Here is a 21758-nt window from a genome sequence, read left to right as displayed (position 1 = left end):
GCTATCTATGGTGATAGTTCTTTTTTATTTTTTATTAATTTTTTTAAGGGTTAAGGTCTGTCCAATGCAAAGGAACGATGGCTGCTTTGATTTGTTCTGGGGCAGTTCTGCAGATTGACTTTAAGTGCTGGTGTAATGCTGGCTAGGTATGGTGTTCTTTGTGTGTGGGTTAATGATTTACAATTGACCTTTTATAGCAACTTTGCTAACACCTGCTTGCAACCAAGACAGAGTAGCTTAAGAGCCTCACAGGAGATTCCCAGGTGCATGGAATCTGCAATGCTCCACCTCCCAGCCAGTTCCTTTCTCTGTCTTCTTTTGCTGTGGTCTAGGCTCAGCAGACTGTCCCCTGCCTGTTTGAATACACCTGTTCCGAACTTCTTCCAAGGTAACTTCTTCTGGGAATGTGTTATACTCTAAATATTTGCGGATTCTTTGACTCAAAAGAAGTTTAGAGGCTTAATATGCTGTTGGTTTGAGAAAAGGTCAGAGAAGGTCTCAGAAAGTCATGTCTGCTCTCCACCAAGATGGCTCCAACCCCCAGTTTCTTAACTTGCATATCTCTGATCAATAGTGATTTAGAACACTTTTTCCTATGACTAAAAAGTTTCAATTTCTTTATTTGAAAATTGTCTGTTCATATCTTTGACCATTTATCACTTGGAGAATGCTTTGTATTTTTAAAGACTTGAATCACTTCTCTAGATATTTTAAACAGAAAGCCTTTACTAAATAAACCCTTGCATGTAAACTTTTTTCTCTCTACCATGTTCTCTTTAAGAGTTTTCCCCCACCCTTATGAATGTCCTTCCTAAAACATTGCAGACAAAACTAAGGACAATTAGTATTGTATGAGATTCATCTCTCCCCTGTTCTATTTTTCTCAGTATAGCCCAAAGATTATTTAAGATAACTTGGCTGCTGTATTAATATTTTTCAAAGGATCCTAATATTTTTCAGAAGAACCATTTTTAATTACTTTTCCTCTCATTGTAGTATGCTTTTAAAATATCATTGTAACAATTTATATTTATTGATATATTATTCTATAATATTAACAATGAACCAATATTCAAGCTTTTCAAAATATTTTTAAACATTGTCTTTATCCACTGTGATAGATAAAGGAATCAATAATTTTATTTCCTTTTATTTTAAAAGAGAATTCTCATATTCAAAAAAAAGAGAACTTAAATAGAGAACAATTGAACATATAGTGTCTACTATAAACCAGACATTGTAGAAAGTACTGGAAAATTGCACACAATTATCCTGAGGAATTTAAACCATGATATGTGACAATATGGTAAGAGAATCTTGCTATCTTGAATGAGTTAAATTGTTCTAATTAAGTTATATTCAAAATATACATTTTCTATTTTTGCAATAAAATATAATTGATATATTTTGAATATCACCAAATTTATTACAGTATCTTTAATTCACCTTGTGTCTCATAGGAGCATCCCATATAACAAATAATATTATTTTAAAATAGAAACAAAAGGAAAAAAAAATCAGGACCACTTATCAATACATATAAAACTGCAAATATTTTCAATTGGCCACACTCAATGTACTACCACTTATGCAAATAATTTAAGATTGGAATTTCTTTTCTTTCCATATTTTGCAACCAATTTGAACCTGAAATATTCACTTTCAAAAATAATTTGTAGTTCTATTTGTTACTACAATAACTGCATATTTGTTTTCTATTCTTTAATTTCTTTCTTCTGTATGACCCCATATAAAACTTTTCATGCTTCTCTGAATTCACTGGTTTTTTTTTTGTTTGTTTTTTTTTTTTTTTTTTTTTTTTTTTTGCAGCACAATAGTTAACTTTCTTTTATATTTATGTGTCACAAATTCTTTAGCATTCTTCAATTGTTAGGCATTAAAATGTAAATTAATTCCTAAAATTTTCTTGATTTTACTTATAACTTCAACTATTTAAAGTATTCTTTATTTCTAAAGAAGTCTTTTATGTTGATATATCAATATTTTGTGCTGATTTATCAATCCCTACATATTTTATTAATTTTCAGTTATTTCCCTTTCTATTGTCATCTTTTGTTTTGTTATCCTTACATAAAATTGTTTTTGATTTGTGATTATTTATTCATTTACTGTAGGTTGTCTATTGTGAGGTTTGTGTTTCAGGCTTAATCCTATACCATCATACCAATATGATTCCTCTTTCACCCTTATCTCTCTGTACTTTATTGTTGCACTCTTAATTGTTTTTTATTGATATTGTTATTATGATTTCTCAGTTGAAATACTTAAAAGCCCCTTTCCACTCCTCAGCTGCTCATATTGTCAATAACTTTCTATATTATATCTTTTATATCTAGGTTTTTGTGACATGACTTTATGCTGAATCATTCCTGACAATAAAGGATTCTATTCTCTATTCTTATTTGAACATTCTTCAATAGAATTTCCTGGATCTTTGTCCAGATTATGCCTGATAATGATAAATGCCCCACAGTGAACTCTACTCAGTCCTCTTCTCTTTTCCTTCAATACTGTTTCACTTGGGTAATCTCATAGATTCCTGTGGATCCAATTATTATCTCTAAAGATCCTCAATAATTTATTTGACCTGAACTGTTTCTTATCTCATAATTTTCAATTATTTATTAAAACAGTTTAACCTGAATTTTCCCATGTTCAAAACAAAACATAATTTCTCCTTGTAAACTTTCTTCTTTTCATAGCTTCTCTATTATGATACTTTTGAGGGCACTACCATGTTCCCAGTTTATGAAATCACTGGCATCTTCTCCCTTCCTGCCTTCCTTCTTCCCTCCCTTTCCCTCTGTCCCTCCTTCTCTTTCTTACTCTCTTTCCCTTGTCAGATTCTATCAGTTCCAAGATCTATTCATGCTATTTTCATAATACAGATAAATTTTGCTTCTACTGAACTCTGACACAGCAAACACCTTGATTTAGACATTCATCAGTTTACCTCCAGATAATTGCATAATTTATTATTTTATTTTCCTATTTCAAGTCTCTTATTCAATTTATTCTTCAGTCAGCTATCAAAATAAACACAATAAATTACGTATAAATATGACAGACAGAGAGATAAATAGATGGATAAGTGATAGTTAGATATAGATTCTTCAAGTGTAGATCTGACTGTTAAGTGTTACCTCACTTAATAAACTCTAGTAACACCCTATCATAGTGAGACCAGTTATAAAGCTTTCCATTTGATATTAAAATACCTTCATAATCTTTTTCCCTCATTTTCTTAGTCTTCTTTTTCCTAAACCCAATACCCTCTGCAGGAATTCTTTAGTGCTTTAACTCTGCCTTCCTGGATCTTCCTTGAACAAGAAAGTTGATGTCTAAACATTAGGCTTTTATACTAGTAGTTCTCTAGGATTTAAAAAAACAAAACAAAACAAACAAACAAAAAAAAACAAACAACTCTTTATCTCCATCTTCTGGTTTTCCTAATTCCTTTCATGTACCTGATAAAAAACCCTTTTTCTAGTCCCCCTCAATACTAGTGACTTCTTCTATTGTTTAAATATATTTTATCCTGTATATTACTTTTTTTTACATAGATTGTTTCTCATTTTCATCTCTTTTTGGGTCTTTGAACTCTCTGGGAAGAGATATTATCTTTCTCCTTTTTTGGGACGGATGGTTTCCCCAATAATAACAGAGTGCCTGTCATTTAAAATGCTTATTAATTTTCTGACTGACTATTGTCATTGTTAATCAAAATATGTCTTTCTGTTTTAAGAATCTTCATCCCTTAAGGGCAAATTATTTACTTCATATCTTTTTATTTAATATTCTTCCATTTCTGTTTTCTAGGGTATTATAAGGAAATAATCTTCTGCACCCACATAATCATGTAATACAACTTTACAGATCTCTTTTATAGATTATATTTTACCATTGATGGTTATGGTTGAGTTTTGTAAGTATGTCATCCTGGGATGCAGTCTGAACACAGTCATTCTTCAAAACTCCTTATCCCATTTCCTTCTTCATTTCCTCATGGGTATGGCACAGTATTTTGTTTTTCAAATTTCCGTTTTTGTATATTTGAAGATATTTTTCCTGTTTAGTCCAGAACTTGTAGTCAATGAAAATTTAAAATTTAACCATTGTGTGTCTTGGAATTTACAGCATGAAAGAAACAAAATATTTATAGCAAGAACTCCACTGATTCACTGATGAAGGCAAGAAAGATTTATTTTACATTCTTGCAAAAATGGGTTCCTAGGTTAGTAATCCCACCTTTGAAACTCTAAAGGCAATATTTTATTTTCTGTCTTGAAGCACAAATCCCTCACCTGATTATAAATTGGATATTACAGAAGTTAGATAAAGCCAATGTCCACCCCTCATTAGATAGCCAGTTCCTGCACCCTAAAAGCTTCCATTCTTACATGCTTTTGGGGAGATAACCTCCACCCCTGATTATTCTATACTATTTTTATGGCTTTCAATTTTCTAATTTAAGTTTCATTTCTTCTATTTAATCTTCCTAAATAAATAAATAAAGCAAATAAAATGCATTCTTGCTAAAGAGATACCTATACAAATATTGGTCAAACATGACTCATGTCATCAATATTGAATTGAGGAAATGAATTACCTCTAAGAGAATAGCTGCTGGGATCGCATATTCTGTGCAGAACTCAGCACTTGTCATATCTAATAAGACTTAAGCATTTCATAGAACAAATGCCACTAAGCTTAACATAAAGCTATAAATTCCTTGAATAAGTGATTTATCTGCAGGGCATGGAAGCCCACAATTTTTTCTTCATTTTTCTGCCTAGATACATTTTTCAGAACTGTCTTTAAATTTCAGTAAAAAAAGAATCTAGTGACAAGTATCCTTTGGTCTCTGTAATTTTTTTTTTTTTTACTTACTTTGAACATCATTTGTCAGTTTGAGGAGTTCTGAGTGATTAAGGGTTAGAGATGAAATATTTTAGTCAATTGATTTAAAAAGTTGTTGATTTCTAGAATTAAAAGATAAAATTATTTACAGAAAATTAAAACTGAATGAAAATGCCAAAATTAAAAAAATGTGAATATAAATACTGACATTACAAATTATGATCAGAAATTAGAGCCTGTATTCTGAAAATTTCCAAGTATTTTGTTTTTGTAATGACTGTTTTGGCCCTTGTATCTTTTTAGTCACTCCAATTCTGGAGAGCTAGCTTAAAAAAAAAAAAAAAAAAAAAAAAAAAAGAAAAGAAAAGAAAAGAAAAAAGAAAAAGAAGCATTTAAACAAATAATATGTAGGCAAAAACAAAACAAAACAAAACAAAAGCAAAAAAACAACAACAGATCAGCATATCCAATCAACATACTGAAACACTCCACACCTGTTAGTCCTTATCTTTGCAAGATAAAAAAAAAAAAGTATGTCATTATGTTCTTTTTTGTTGCTCAATTCATTTTTTTAATTTCACAACATTTCATTTCAATATTTTTTGCATTTAAAATTTGTAGTCATTTTTAATACAGCTTTCTTGACTGATTACATCACTATGCTTCACTTCATTCAAGTGTTTTCCAGCCCCTCTGCATACATCTTTTGAATAATGAATTATGATAGTAAGCATATTGTATTTGCTTCCCACAATTTGCTTAGTCATTCATCAATCAATGAGAATGTACTTTTTCCAGTTGTTTTTGCATTTTAATAACTATTTTGAAAGGCTTCTATTGACATATTTTGCATTTAATTTAACTATTATCAATTTTTATTAATTATTGTTTTATAATATAATTTGTATCATAGAAGTGTTATTCCCACACCAAACTTATCTTAAAACTATTTTTTCCTTTGTATTCTTTATCTTCATTAGATTCTCTAAATGAAATATGGCATCATGAGTTCTTTGAAGTCTCCTTTTTTAATTCCTAAGCAATATAATTGCAGATCATTAATTAATTTGATTTTGACAGGATTGAAATTTTTTAGGTATTTTAGGACCCAGACATAATTATCCCATTTATAATTTAATTTGGTCTTCATTTTTAAGAAGAATTTGTAATGAATATGAACTTTTTAATTTTAATATAAAATATGCCTTAGTTTTGCATTTAGTATCCTGTAAGTTTGACAAATTTAATCTATATCTTCATTTTCTTATTGTATTGTTTTGTTTTGTTTTCTGATATTTGAATTTTATTGAAGTCAAATTGTCATTGGTAAATAGGAATATTTTTGACTCATCTTGTCCATTGTTTTCTTTCTTTTCTATTATTATTATTCTATTATTATTAGAATTTCCACAAATGTATAAAACAATAATAGAAAGATATATCATTATTTTTAAAAGAAAATCTTTTTCTCATTACACACAATGTCCCCTTTTGGTTTTAGATAACAGTTTTTCCACTTTTATATTATGTACTTTGAAAAAGTATAATTTGGAATTTTTTTTTTTGTTGTTTTTATGGTCCATAGTTTTATAAGCTATTTTATTTAAGCATCAAACAATACTTTTCTTCCTGTTATAAATATAATTTGATCATGGAAAATGTTATATTAACTTATTATTATATTTTGTTATTATTGTACCCCCTAATGCTATTGATCAATAGCATATGTTTAACTATAATTATATTATCCTTTCCTGATGTAGATTTTAGTACTATAGTTGCCTCATAAAATGCTTTTAATAGATTTCCAGCAATCAGTCAATAAACATTTATTAAGTATGTGGTAAATGATAGGGATAGGAAAAAAAGGCAAGAAGACAGTTCCTGCTTTCAAACTGATTACAATCTAATAGAAGGAATCATGAAAATAAATATAAACAAAGCAAGCTACATAAAGAACAAATAGGAAATAATTAAAAGAAGGAAAATACTGGGATTAAGAAGGTTTATTGAAGGCTCTCATAGAGGATGAAATTTTTTTGTTGGTACTTGAAGCCATGGAAGTTAGTAGAACAGAGCATTTCAGGCTGCAGTTGGTGATGACTTGGGAAGACTGCCTAGATGTTTTATTCATGGAATAACTAGGAAGATAGTTTTACTGGATTGAATAGTAAGAATTAGGGGATGAGGTGTAAGAAGACTGGAAAGATCAGAGTGATTTCAAAAACAAATGGAACATTTTGTATTTTCTCCTGAAGGCAATAGGAACCCACTGAATAAGAGAATGACAGGATGAGACCTACTTTAGAACAATCACTTTCATGATTGACTGGAGAAAGGTTAAAAGTGAGGAGAGAGATTTATAGTCTTGGGATTGAATGATTCTTAAATGTTTGTTTAAATTAGTTACAAGTGCTTCTGGCCCTGATGATTTTTTCTCAGACAATTCATTTATCCCTTGTTCAATTTCTTTTTCTAAAATGTTTATGGATTCTGATTTTTCTTCTGTTAATCTGGATATGCTAATTTATATTTTTGTTAATATTCATGTATTTAACTTAGGTTATCAATTTTACTGGCATAGAATTGAGCAAAATAACTTTTTCTTTCTTTCTTTCTTTTTTTTTTCCCTGAGGCTGGGATTAAGTGACTTGCCCAGAGCTAGGAAGGCAAAATAACTCTTAATGATTATTTTATTAATTATTGGTTCATGTAAACTTTTTTCCTTTTGATATTATAATTTTATTTATATTTCTTCTTTTCATCAAATTAACCAATTGATTTATCTATTTTTTAAATTTATAAAATCAACTCCTGGTTATTTAATAATTCAACATTTTAACTTTTAATTTTAATTTCTCTCTAGATTTTTCATTTTGCTATTTCCTGAAAAATTCCCATTTTTTATTTCCTAGTATTATTTGGTTGCATCCCCAATTAATTGACTTGCTCTTTGTCTCATTTAATTATATTCCTGTTTAGAGATATAAAATTCCCCTAAGTACTGCTTTGGCTGCATACCACAGATTGTGTTATGCTGTTTCATTATTATTATTCTCCTTATTGAAATTATTGATTCTTTCTATGATTTGTTCTTTGAACCCAGTACTTCTTTAGTATTAAACAATTTAACTTCTCATTTATTTTTAATTTATGTGTCAATGTCCTTTTTTGAAAATTTCCCCATATAATGGATTCACTTCTTCATATACTTTCTTTATAGAATTCTTCTAATTTCATTAAGAATGAGAAAAATTTTTAAACTTACATCCATCATCTTATTTGAAAATGCAAATACTTTAATTTTATTCAATATTTTATGACTTCTCTTCCATGTTTACCTTTTTATGCTTCTCTTAAGTCTTGTATTTTAAAGTCAAATTTTGTAACGTGCTCTCCTGGCAGTTACAATTACTAGTCTGTCCTAGACCCACCAGAGTACCTTTGACCACTGTCCTTTGCAGTGTGAGCTCTACCCGGCTCGCCTCCTCTGAGGCCTTCTAAGGTCTCTGGCCACAATCTCTTGAATCTATAGCTTAATAACCGGTAGCGCACTCAAGAACAATCACGTGTAATCTTAAAAGCCTTTATTATACCTACTCACATAATGCCCTAACTGATGCCCTGACTTGTTGGTTCCCGAGTGAACACCTGGTCAGAAGACCCATGTGTTCACTACCAAAACCCTTACCTCTTTCGGCTACCCATCTTGGCTTGGCCACCCAGGCTAGGAGCCAGGGTGAACAGCACGAGGTTAAAGAGGGCGGTTGCTGCCTGCAGTGGGCTTACATAGGGCCTGTGAGGTCACACACACAGCCAATCAGCGAGAGAGACACCCATTACAAAACTATCTCAATATGGCCAGGATCCCGCCCAAGGGCAGTCCTAATATCCACAGAAATTACTTCTGAGCCTCAATCTCCCGATGCACTGTGTCCACCCATTTAAAGGGCCCTTACAAAATATGTTATTCAATTCTGTTATTTTTATTAGTAATGCTGCAAAATCCTCTATTTCTGTATTTTGTTTTGGTTTGATTTCCTATATCTGCTAGAAATATTTTCTTTTGACACTGGGAATACTGAAATTTGGCTTGAGTTTTCATTTCATACTCTTCTGGTGGTTGGTAGTGGATTCTTTCAATTTCTATTTTGCCATCTGGATCTATGTTTTCAAGACAGCATTCCTTGATAATTTATTAAAATATGATGTCTAGGATCTTTCCTTAAATATGACTTCAAGTAGTCTGATGATTGTTAACTTTTTTTCTCAATCTATTTTCCATATCAATTGTTATTCAAAGAAAAGATTTTCCACATTTTTCCTATTTTTTCATTTTTTTTGAGTTAGTTTATAGTTTGATATCTCATAAAATCATTATCTTTCAATTGTCCAATTATGCTTTTTAAGGAATTATTTTATTCAGTAGATTTTTGTATATTTTTTTTCCATTGGGCCAATTCTGCTTTATAGTGAATTATATTTATCTGTGAAATTGTGTATCTTTTTCTTTTTTTAATCTGGCTAATTCTATTGTTAAGCACTTATTTTATTTAGTATTCCGTGTGCCTTTTTTAACTGTTTTTTTTTTTTCTTTCTCTGCTTCTCTTATGTGATTTTGAAAATCCTTTTTGTTTATTTTTGTTGTTGTTGTTGTTGTTGCAGTTGTTGTTGTTTTCCTAAGAATTCTTCATGGGCCTGTGTCCAATTTATAGTTTTTCTTCTTGAGGATAGATAGTTTGACTTGTCTTCTGAGTTTGTGTCTTGATTTTCCTTCCTACTGCCATTCTTTTTATAGTCAGGTTATTTTCTTTTTTATTAATTAATTTTCCCATTTAATTTCCTGTTTATGAATTTAATGTTAATTGTGCTTTGTTAATGACATGCAAATAGCAGGAGAAAGGCATTTTCTCAATCCTTAGTCTTTTAACTCTGATATTTTGAGACCTACTTCTGGAGGTTTGGATGCTTTTGCTCTTTCCTAGATGAAATAATATGAAAAGAGATATAGTAACTGCGCTTCTCATCAGTACACTGCCCTTTACTCAGAAAAAGGTTTGTGATTCTTTAGGGTGGCAATTAATATTGCTCATCAGTACCCATGTTCCCTTAATATAAGAAGTTATTCTGTCCGTCAGAATCTTTGATTCCATGGGACCAAAAGCTATTGACTTTAAGAACTTTTACACCCTCCTAACTAAACATTTTTCACTCCTCCCTTGAGCTATGATCTAGAAGAACTCATAGATTATGGAGTTGCCAAACAGAATTTTTTCCTGAGTCCAGTGCAAGAACAGGAAACTCCTGTAATCTTTGTGACTAGTTTGACCCTTTACTGTGTGTGTGAATTCAAAGATCCCAAAACTACTGCTGTTTCTATTGTTCTATTTAATTAACAATTGCTGTTTCACATTGACTCTGTGACAGCCTTTATTGTCATATCACAGAGATTTGATCCCAATATTCAAATTGTCTTGGTCGGAAGAAATGTTTCAATCTTACTTTTTGTTAGTTCTGCGGATCCAGAATACAATTTGAAGCATTATTTAAATTTATTTAGATATGAATGTTTTCTCTATTCGGCCCCTTCTCTCCAGCCTCAGAAGTGGAGAATGGATACATATTTAATTGTTATAAAAAATTTATGTGGTCCCATGTGTCTAAGATATTTCAATAATTTTCTTTCACAATATTTTAAGATATGATTTATAAGTTATTTTCTAGGGGCTAGCAAATTTGTATAACCAAATAATTGTAGCACCTGTCTTCGTGATGGCAAAAAACCTGGAAATTGTATTGATGCTTATCAATGTAGAATAATGGCTTGAGTTGTGGTATCTGATAGTGATAGAATAATACTGTGCTATAAGAAATGATGAAGCTCTCAATTTTAGAAAACAAAAGAAAAATGTAGACCAGCAGAAAGTCTAGCTGACAGTGAGGATAGTGGTGCCCTCCATAGTAATATAGTAATATAGTATATAGTATATATAGTCTATATAGTGTGTGTGTATATATATATATATATATATATATATACACACTCACACATACACACACACATCTCCATAGTAGAAATTCTTATTGTCAGGAAATGTAGGGTTTTGTTCAAGTAGTAACAAGGAGGCCAGCATCACTCTCTTGAAGAGTATGTGATAAGGAGATTGGATTAATGCATAAAAGAACTAAAAGTTATATAAAGGAATTTGATGAATGACTTCAGAAGCAAGCAGAAGATATTATATTCAAACTTGGTAGTAATAAAAAGCAATTTATTTTTTATGAGTTCAGAATTAGTTATATTCTTTAGGAAGATCAGTTCGACTGGTGAGTAGAGAATATAGTGGAGAAACAAAACCAACCAATGTCTTATTGTATTAATATAGATTTGAAGTTATAAAAACCTACTTCTGGTTGGTGGCAATCAGAAGTAATGTAGGGACATAGGTGAAAAAAATTGCAAAGGTAAAATAGAAAGGTCTTAGTGATGCATTGGGTAGAGAGTTTCAAGACATAAGAATTATAACTTGGTTGTAGGTCTAGCTGACAGTAAGGATAATGGTGCCCTGCACAGTAATTAAAAAAAAAATTAGAAGAGTGGAGAATTTGAGAAGAAGGATAAATAATTCAGTCTTGGGTATATTGGGTTTGGAATACATATAGTATAACCACTTTGAATGTCTAGTAGACAATTAGAGACATGACACTGAAAGTTAGTATAGAGCTTAAGAATGAATATGTACATCTGTGAATCCTCAGTAAATATATTAAATTTAAGAATAATTAATTCCATAGGAAATGATATGTTCACTAAGGGAAATAGTATAGGAGGAGATGGGGCACATCACTGAGGGATATCCACAGTTATTGAAAATGATATCAAAGAGAATCCAGCAATGGAGAATGATATGGCATAGAGAGATAGGTAACATAAGAAAGTCATGACAAAAAAAGCCAGGGTTAAAAGTTTGCCAAGATTGTGTTCAATAATTTCAAAATGTGCAGTGAGGTTAAGAAGGATGACAATTAAGAAAATGACTTAATAGTTGTATACACATATATCCATATTTTGAATTTAATATCTATTTACCATGTTTAAAATATATTGAATTACTTGTCATCTAAGGGAAGGGGGAAACTGGAACACAAGGTTTTGTAAGAATTATTGTTGAAAAATTATTAATGTAAATGTTTTGAAAATTAAAAACATTAACAAAATACATTTTAAAATGACTTTAGATTTGGCAACTAAACCATAATTATTAATTGAGAAAAATTCAAATATGGTGGAGACACAATTGTGATCATAAAAAAATCTAGCAGAGGCTACATTAAATGATTGCAGATCTGATAACACTATGTGTTGAAGAACAAAAGAATTATGATTGTGCCCCAAATATCATGTCCAGCAACATTAAGAATAATCCTGAATAAAAAAAGAATTTTTAATGCATTGTTGGAATTATAGGGTTTTGTGTCAAAACATCTAAATTTAATAGAAAATTGGACAGATAAGATCCAAGTAGACTATACACATGTCAAAGACTAACTTAAAAGTACTGAAGAAAGGCAAATTTTATGTTTTATACATGGAAATGTAAACCATATGTCTAAAAGTATCATTAATAATCTCATAGTTTGAAAGAGTGTACTGGAGGGGAGTATGATGTGATTCTAGAAAGCAAAACTATATAGGAAAATGTAAAGTGAGTAATTATGTTATATGAATGAAGTATGAGAGGAAAATGTGACAATGAAGAATTTGATGGGGGAAGAGGTCTGGTAGTTCTGAAATCCTATCACATTGTGAATGAGTTAAAAAGGGAACGATAAAATCTGTCTATCTATCTATCTATCTATCTATCTATCTATAGACATAAACACAGATATATATATATATATTTATATGCATATACATATATATGTATACATATACATATATATGTAATAAGCTATAATTACATTGTTTGAAAATATCACTCACCCCCCCATATCGAAAATTTTGCTAAGTTCTATTAATTTCATCTTGGAAATAAATTTCAAATATACTTTTTCTCTGCTCTGGCACTTCTGCTATTTTAGTGCAGACCATTATCACCTTACACTTAAAGTATAGCAATTTCCTGAAAGTTCATCTCCCTGCTTCATCTTTCTTCCTTACAAACCATTCTCCATTCTGTCTAAAATATTTTTTTTCTAAATGTTGTTCTGATAATGTTAGTGCCTACTCGGTGAACTCCACTGGCTTTCTCTTTCTTCCAGAAACAATTCCAAAAGGCTTGGTTTAGCATTCAAAGAACTTCATAACCTACCCCCCTCCCACATTTCCACTTTTTTACATAGTAATACCCAATTTTTCAATTCAGTAAAGCAGGCTTCTTGGCTGTTCCATGCAATAGATACTCCATCTCTCCACTCCATTCCTTTTCTCTATCTCACACATTTCAAATGCTTTTGTTCCTATGATCTCATGACTAAAATTTTTGGCTTCCTATTAAATCCAACTAAAACTCTCATCTTATACAGTATGTCTTCACTAATCTTCACTAACTTGTGCAAGTTAACCAAAAGTAATTTTTTTTTAGTCTTCAGGGAATATGACAAAGAAAATTTGAAAATATTTTATCATGTAACTTGTACAATATTTACACTGAAGGATTATGGTTGGTTGTTGAATTTAACAATAGCTCACACATTTTCTAGGAGACTTTTCCTTTTTTAATAATACTTTTTATTTTCAAAATCAATGTCTAGATAGTTTTCATCATTCACCCTTGCAAAACCTTGTATGCCAATTGTTTTCTCTCTCCTTTCCCCCCATGACCTCCCATCGACAGCAAGTAATCCAAAATTGGTTAAACATATGCAGTTCTTCTATACATATTTCTACAATTATCATGTTGCACAAGAAAAATAAGATCAAAAAGGAAAAATAAGAAAGGAAACAAAAGGCACCCAAGCATAAAAAAGTGAAAATGTTTTGTTGTGATACACATTTAGTCCCCATACTCTTTTCTCTAGGTGCAAATGGCTCTTTCCATCACAAGATTATTGTAACTGACCTGAATAACATGGCTATTGGCAAGAACTATGTCCATCAGAAGTGATAATCAAAAAATCTTGTTGCTGTACACCTTGTTTTCCTGGATTTACTCACTTCACTTAGCATCAGTTCATGTAAGTCTCCCCAGTCTTTTCTGAAATCATCCTGCTGATAGTTGCTTATAGAAAAACAATATTCCATAATATCCATATACCACAGTTTATTCAGACATTCTCCAACTGATGGGCATCCAGTCACTTTTCAGTTCCTTGTCACTACAAAAAAGGTTCTTACAAACATTTTTATACATATAGGTCCTTTTTTCTCTTTTATGGAATCTTTGGGATACAGGCCAAGTAGAGACTGCTGAATCAAAGGATATGAACAGTTTGACAGACTTTTGAGCATAATTCCATATTGCTCTCCAAAATGGGTGGATAAGTTTACTACTCATCAACAATGAGTTAGTATCTCAATTTTCCTACATCCCTTCCAACATTCATCATTATCCTTTTCTTCCATCTTAGCCAATCTGAGAGGTGTATAGTGGTACCCGAGAGTTGTCTTAATTTACATTACTATGATCAACAATGCTTTAGAACATTTTTTTTCAGATGACTATTAATGACTTCAATTTTATCATCTGAAAACATCTTCATAGTCTGTGACCATTTATCAGTTAGAGAGTGCCTTGAATTCTTATACCTTTGAGTCAATTCTCTAGATATTTTATAAATGAGCTCTTTAATGGAACCTTGGTTATAAAAAAATTCCTGAATTTACAGCTTCCCTTCATCTTGTCTGCATTAGTTTTGTTTGTATAAAGACTTTTAAACAATATAAACAAAATTATCAATTTTTCATTCCATAATATACTCTAGTTCTTCTTAGGCCATAAATCACTTCCTTCTCCACAGATATGAGAGGTAGACTATCATTTGTGTTTCTAAATTGCTCACCCAATCCAAGAGCATTTAATATTTTTCCAATTGGTTAGATCTGACTTTATTTGTGTGGAAAGTGTAATCTAGTTTTGCTCTATATAGTTTCTGATTTTCCCTTGGCAGATAGATTCCTAAATATTTTATACTATCAGTAGTTGCTTTAAATGGAATTTCTATTTGTAGCTCTAACTGTTGGATCTTGTTAGTAACATATAAAAATGCTGATGATTTATGTGGATTTATTTTAGATCCTGCAACTTTGCTAAAGGTGTGGATTATTTTTGGTAGAATCCTTGGGGTTCTCTAAGTATACCATCATATGATCTGCAAAGAGTGATAGTTTGGTTTCCTCCTTACCAATCCGTTTAATTTCTTTTTCACCTCTTATTGTCAAAGCTAACATTTCTAATACAATATTGAATAGTAATGGTGATAGTGGGCAACCTTGTTTCACTCCTGATCTTACTGGGAATGGCTCAAGTTTATCCCCATTACGGTGTGTTATTCTGGGGATCATTTTCTGTAGTCTTTTTGCTAATATCTGATTTAAGATTTTAGCATCAATATTCATTAAGGAGATTGGTCTATAGTTTTCTTTCTCAGTTTTCAACTAACTGATTTAGGTATCAGTACCATATCTGTGTTATAAAAGCAAGTTGGTAGGACTTCTTCATTCCCTATTTTTTCAAATAGTTTATATAACACAGGGGCTAATTGTTCTTTTAAGGTTTGGTAGAATTCACATGTAAATTCATCTGGCCCTGGGGATTGTTTTCTTAGGGAGCTGATTAATTCTGAAATGGGACTATTTAAGCAATTTACTTCCTCCTCTGTTAATCTGAGAAGCCTATATTTTTGGAGGTAGTCATCCATTTCACATAGGTTATCAAATTTATTGGCATAAAGTTGGGCAAAGTAACTCCTTATTATTGCTCTAATTCCCTCTTCATTGGTGGAAAGTTCCCCCTTTTCCTTTTTAAGACTAACAATTTGATTTTCCTCTTTCCTTTTTCTGATCAGATTTACCAAAAGTTTATTTTATTATTTTTTTCATAAAACAAATTCTTAGTTTTATTTATTAATTCCATAGTTTTTCTACTTTCTATATTATTAATTTCTTCTTTTAATTTTAGAATTTCAAGTTTAGTATTTAACTGGGGGTGTTTAATTTGGCCTTTTTCTAGCTTTTTAAGTTGTAAGCCCAATTCATTGATCTTCTCTTTCTCTATTTTATTCAAATAAGCCTCTTGTGATATGAAATTTCCCCTTATTACTGCTTTGGCTGCATCCTACAGATTTTGATATGATATCTCATCATTGTCATTATCTTGAGTGAAATTATTAGTTGTGTCTATAATTTGCTGTTTCACCCAATCATTCTTTAAGATGAGATTTAGTTTCCAATTAATTTTGTTCTATTTACTCCTAACATTTTGTTGAATGTAGTTTTTAGTGCATTGTGATCTGAAAAGAAAGCATTCACTATTTCTGCCTTCATGCATTTAATTATGAGGTTTTTATGTCCTAATATATGGTCAATTTTTGTATAGGTTCCATGAGCTCCTTTCTATCACTATTCAGTTTTCTTCAAAGATCAATCATAGCTAATTTTTCTACTATTCTATTTACCTCTTTAATTTTTTCTTGTTTCTTTTGTGGTTTGATTTATCTAATTCTGAGAGTGCAAGGTTGAGATCTCCCACTATTATAATTTTGTTGTCTATTTCTTCTTGCAACTCTCTTAACTTCTCCTTTAGGAAATTAGATGCTATATAACATGGTGCATATATGTTTAGTATTGATATTGCTTCATTGTCTATGCTATACTTTAGTGGGATATAGTTTCCTTCCTTATCTCTTTTATTTAAATCAGTTATTGCTTTTGTTTGATCTGAGATAAGGATGGCTACCCCTGCTTTTTTGACTTCACCTGAATCATAATAAATTCTGCTCCAGCCTTTTACCTTTACTCTGTATGTATCTTCCTGCTTTAAATGTATTTCCTGTAAACAACATATTGTAACTTTTCTGACTTTTGATCCAGCCTGCTATCCAACTCACTTAAAGGAGAGTTCATCCCATTCACATTTACAATTAAAATTATGAATTGTGTATTTCCTGGCATCATATTATCCCCAGATTATGCTTTTTTTTTCCTTTCCCCTTTGAACCCCTTCCCGAGTTTTAAACCTATGGTCCCCACTTGCCTCACACAGCCCTCCCTTTTAGTATACTTCCCTCCTCCCTTTAAATCCTTCCACTTTCTTTTATCCTTGCCTTATTACTATTTTCCTTTTCCCTTTTCCTCTTCCACTTTTTAATGAGGTGTGAGAGAATTTTCTGTAAAACATATATGTCAATTATTTTCTCTTTAAGCCAACTCTGATAAGAGTACAATTCACATAATGGTCCTCCCCCTCTTTAAATTCCCTAAGATATGATAGGCTATCTTTCCCTCTTCATTGGATGCAGTTTCCCTCTTTTTATATCCCTTTAACCTTATTCTGACACTATCCCCTTTCAATTTCTACTTCCATTTTTATGTTATATAAGTAAAATCAAATTGTACATGTGGTCTTTCTGTATATCCATAACAAAAATTCAGTTCTCAAGAGTTCCTTTTTACCTTTTTCTGCTTTTCTTGAGTCCTATAGTTGGAGATAAAAAGTTTTGTTTAGACTGTTTTTTTTTTTTTTTTTTTTTTTTTTTTTTTTTTTTTTAGAAACAAATGAAATTCATCTGCTTCATTAAATGTGCATCTTCTTCCATGGAAGAAAATGCTCAGCTTATCGGGCATTCATTCTTGGCTGTATTCCAATTTCTTTTGCCTTTGGGAATATCAGATTCCAGGCCCTTTGATCCTTTAATGTAGAGGCATCCAGATCTTGAGTGACCCTTTTTGTGGCTCATCAGTATTTGAATTGTTTTTTCTTTGCTGCTTGTAATATTTTTTCCTTAGACTGATAGTTCTGCCCAATCCCTCTAATTTTGTGTGCCTGCATTTTGGATTTCCTTCACAGACTAATTATACACTATTTCAAAGTCCAATTCTTTTTGGACAGAATATTGGTCATATATACATATATTGTATTTAATTTATATTTTAACATATTGAATATGTATTGATCAACTTGCAAACCAGAAGTAGGGAAGGAGGGGGAAAATTAGAACAAAAGGTTTGGCAATTGTCAGTGTTGTAAAATTACACAAGCATATATCTAGTAAATAAAAACTATTTAAAAAATAAAAAAAAAATTAATTTTTTTTAAAAATCAAGAAAAAATGTGCTCTGAATCACTTTTGATTAGAGAAATACAAATTAAAACAATTTGAGGTACCACCTTACACCTCTCAGATTGGCTAAGATGGTAGAAAAAGATAATAATAAAAGTTGGGGTGGATGTGGGAAAACTGGTACCTTAATGCATTGTTGGTGGAGTTGTGAAATGATCCAACTATTCTGGATAGCAATCTAGAACTATTCCCAAAGATCTATGTAAGTTTGCATACCCTTTAACCAAGAAGTGCCATTACTGGGTGTATATACCAAAGAAATCTTAAAGGAGTGATAAGGATCCACATGTGCAAAAATGTTTGTGGCAATTCTTTTTGTGTTAACAAAGAACTGGAAAATAAATGGATGCCCATCAATAAGGCAATGGCTGAACAATTGAGATATATAAAGGTAATGGAATATTATTATTCTATAAGAAATGATGAACAAGCTGATTTTAGAAAGGCTTAGAAATATCTACACAGACTGATGCTGAATGAAACAAGCAGAATCAAGAATACAGTGTACACAAAAACAGCATGAATGTTTGATGATCATCTATGAGAAGTTTGATTATCCTCAGTAATACAGTGATCCAAAGCAATCCAAAGCAATTCAAATAGATTTTGGACAGAAAAATGCCATCTACATCCAGAAAAAGAGCTAAGGAGAATGAATGTAAATCAACACATTCTATGTTCACTTCTGAATTCCAAGGAAATCATGAAGGAGAGAAAAAGGACCCACATACACAGAAATATTTGTAACAGTTCTTTTTCTTGTAGCAAAGACCTTGAAAATAAGTAAATGGCCATCAATTGGTGAATGCTTGAATATATTGTGTTATATGAAAGTAAGGAAATATTATTGTTCTATAAAAATGATGCAAAACCTTGATTTTAGGGAGGCCTTGAAATATTTACATGAATTGATGCTGAGCGAAATGAGAGAAACAGAAATAGATTTTATACAGTAACAGTACGATTGTGTGATGATTAACTATGAAAGGGTTGGTTCTTCTCAGTGATTCAATGAAACAAGACAATTCTAATAAAGTTTGGTTACAAAACATCAACTGCATCAAGGGAAAAAGAACTATGGATATCTAATGTAAATCAACATGCTATGCTCACATCTTTTTTTCTGTTTTTATTTTTCCCACTTACATTTTTTTCCTTTTATTCAGATTTTTCTTTCCAACATGATTTTTAAAAAAGAAAGAATAATTAGATATAATTAATTTTTGGAGAAAATATGATGGGAACAGAATGAATATATATGTCAATACTAAATAGAATCTATACAAAACCAGATCATGTAAAAAGGCATAAAAACCTCAAAATAAAATAATAAAGCAGAAATTTTATATGTATTTTTGTCATACTGCAATGGAAATTACATTGAATAAAACAGTGTGAAAAAGATTAAAATTAATTACATATTAAATAATCTCAACTTAAAAATAAATAGGTCAAAAAAAATTAAAGAAACAGTGAATAACTTTATTAAAAAGAATGACAATAATGAGACAACATAAAGAAATTTAGAAGGTGGGGATTTATTTCTATAAATTTTATCAGTATAATGGGGAACAATAACATATTGATGAATTGCCATGGAACTAAATAATAGAAAAAGTACAAATGAAAAATTCCCAATTGAACATCAAATTGGAAATTTGGAAAGTCAAAGGTGGGATTAATAAAATTGAAAGAAAAAATTACCTAAGTTAATAAATAAAGCTAAGGGCTGGTTTGTAATGTTCTGTTCTCTAAATTGTAATTGTTCTCTGGGAACAGATTTCTTGGGGAGCTTCTGGAAGCAGCCTTGGCTTTAGTTCAGTTTCAATAATCACCTCAAATACAGCCAGGAGTTAAAGTCCAAATCCTTTATTGTCTCTTCCAAAAATCTTATCTCCCTCACTTGGGGGTGGGCTCATTTTCTGGAAGCCTTCCTCTCTCCTTGATTCCTGAAAGCTCTTGTCTGAATGTCTCCAACCAGCACAAAGGCAGAAGTGGGAATGAATCTTGACTCTGAATCTCCTCCCAGAGAGTGGGCTTGTGGGTGGGCTTGTGAATCTTCTGGAAGTCAATCCTAGTTGTGAATCTCCCAAAGTCCATGAGCAGGCTTTTCCTTTTCTCCGTATATATGTTTCTAAAGATGAAATGTCCATGTGTAAACCAATGAGTGAACTCCTTTAAAGTTGTGAACTAAGTATATTACCTTGTCTCAAGTTATGGCCAATAAAATCTCTTTGCAGGATCAGATCAATCATACTGAACTATGCTAATTTAGACAACAGACTTAGCAAAATAGTAAGAATCCTAACATCTCCACCTTTCTTTTAATTTAGAACATAGAGTGGTCATGATCTCCATGACCTCTCAAGGAAGTGAGAATCCCCAAAATGAAGGTGATCACTCCTTCCCTGACTGCTCAAAAAAAAAGTGAAAACATCATAAAGGAGGTGGGAGATGACTTCTCAGGGAGATGAAAACATCAAAAGAAATGGGAAATCAAATCAGATTAGTGGGTTTCTGAAGGGGCTCACTTGAAACAAGTATACATAAATCCATCAATATGGGGGGTATTACACATAATTATGTAAATTACATAAGCACATAGTAACTTAACAACAAATGAGGAACATATCCATAAGTCCTAAAAATAGTACAAAAGGAATCCATTGTCCATTAGTTCATGTGACAGAAATCCAATAATTCCTGAAAGTTTTGAATTCCTACAATAGTCTCATCTTGTGTTAGGGAATCCAAAGATTCCTGATGGTTTTCCTGCAATAGTCTTTATCATCAGCCATGCTCTTTTAGTGTTAGATGTTTCTTAGATCTTCTCCTTTGTTTTGAGGTTTTTCTCCTTTTCTGTCTCCAGGTGCTTGTTGCCACCCATCTGTTTATTCTCCATCTGTTTCCTTCTCTGTCTGTAAAAATACAAGGAAACCCTCTCTCCCAGGGAATTAACATTTCTAATTGCCATTCTATTTACCACTTTTTAAATCTCTCCTCATCATCTGGCAATTATACTGAAGCTGTTTGCAATGGACACTGGCCTGTTGGTTTAAAAGGCTTGTAATCAAAACACTTACCACAATAATAAAGTCAGATTTAAATAATTGGAAAAATATTAAGTGCTTTTGGATAGGCCAAGTGAATATAATAAAGATGACAATACTCCCTAAACTAATCAATTTATTTAGTGATATATCAATCAGACTTCCAAGAAACTATTTTAATGACCTAGAAAAAATAACAACAAAATTCATATGGAAGAACAAAAGGTCGAGAATTTCAAGGAAATTAAAGAAAACAAAGAAAAATCAAATTAAGGTGACCTAGCTGTACCTGATATAGAACTATATTATAAAGCAGCAGTCACCAAAACCATTTGGTATTGGCTAAGAAATAAATTAGTTGATCAGTGGAATAGGTTAGGATCAGAGGACAAGATAGTGAATAAAAATAGCAATATAGTGTTTGACAAACCTAAAGATCCCAACTTCTGGAATAAGAATTCATTATTTTACAAAAACTGTTGGGAAAACTAGAAATTAGTATGGCAGAAACTAGGCATGGACCCCACACTTAGCACCACATACTAA

General features: G+C 31.2%; 1 long non-coding RNA gene across 4 annotated transcripts in view; it reads left to right on the top strand.

Annotated features, from left to right (window-relative positions):
* The first annotated feature begins 238 nt into the window (after positions 1 to 238).
* Positions 239 to 21758, top strand: part of LOC141549429 (uncharacterized) — a 341126-nt gene continuing 319606 nt past the window's right edge. For all 4 annotated transcript variants that reach the window (XR_012484352.1, XR_012484354.1, XR_012484353.1 and 1 more), the window contains exon 1: positions 239 to 388. This is a non-coding gene — a long non-coding RNA (uncharacterized LOC141549429). The remainder of the gene's footprint in view (positions 389 to 21758) is intronic.

This window comes from Sminthopsis crassicaudata, chromosome 1, assembly GCF_048593235.1.
Source record: "Sminthopsis crassicaudata isolate SCR6 chromosome 1, ASM4859323v1, whole genome shotgun sequence".
Classification (NCBI taxonomy): Eukaryota; Metazoa; Chordata; class Mammalia; order Dasyuromorphia; family Dasyuridae; genus Sminthopsis; species Sminthopsis crassicaudata.
This window is presented reverse-complemented; position numbering and strand designations above follow the sequence as displayed.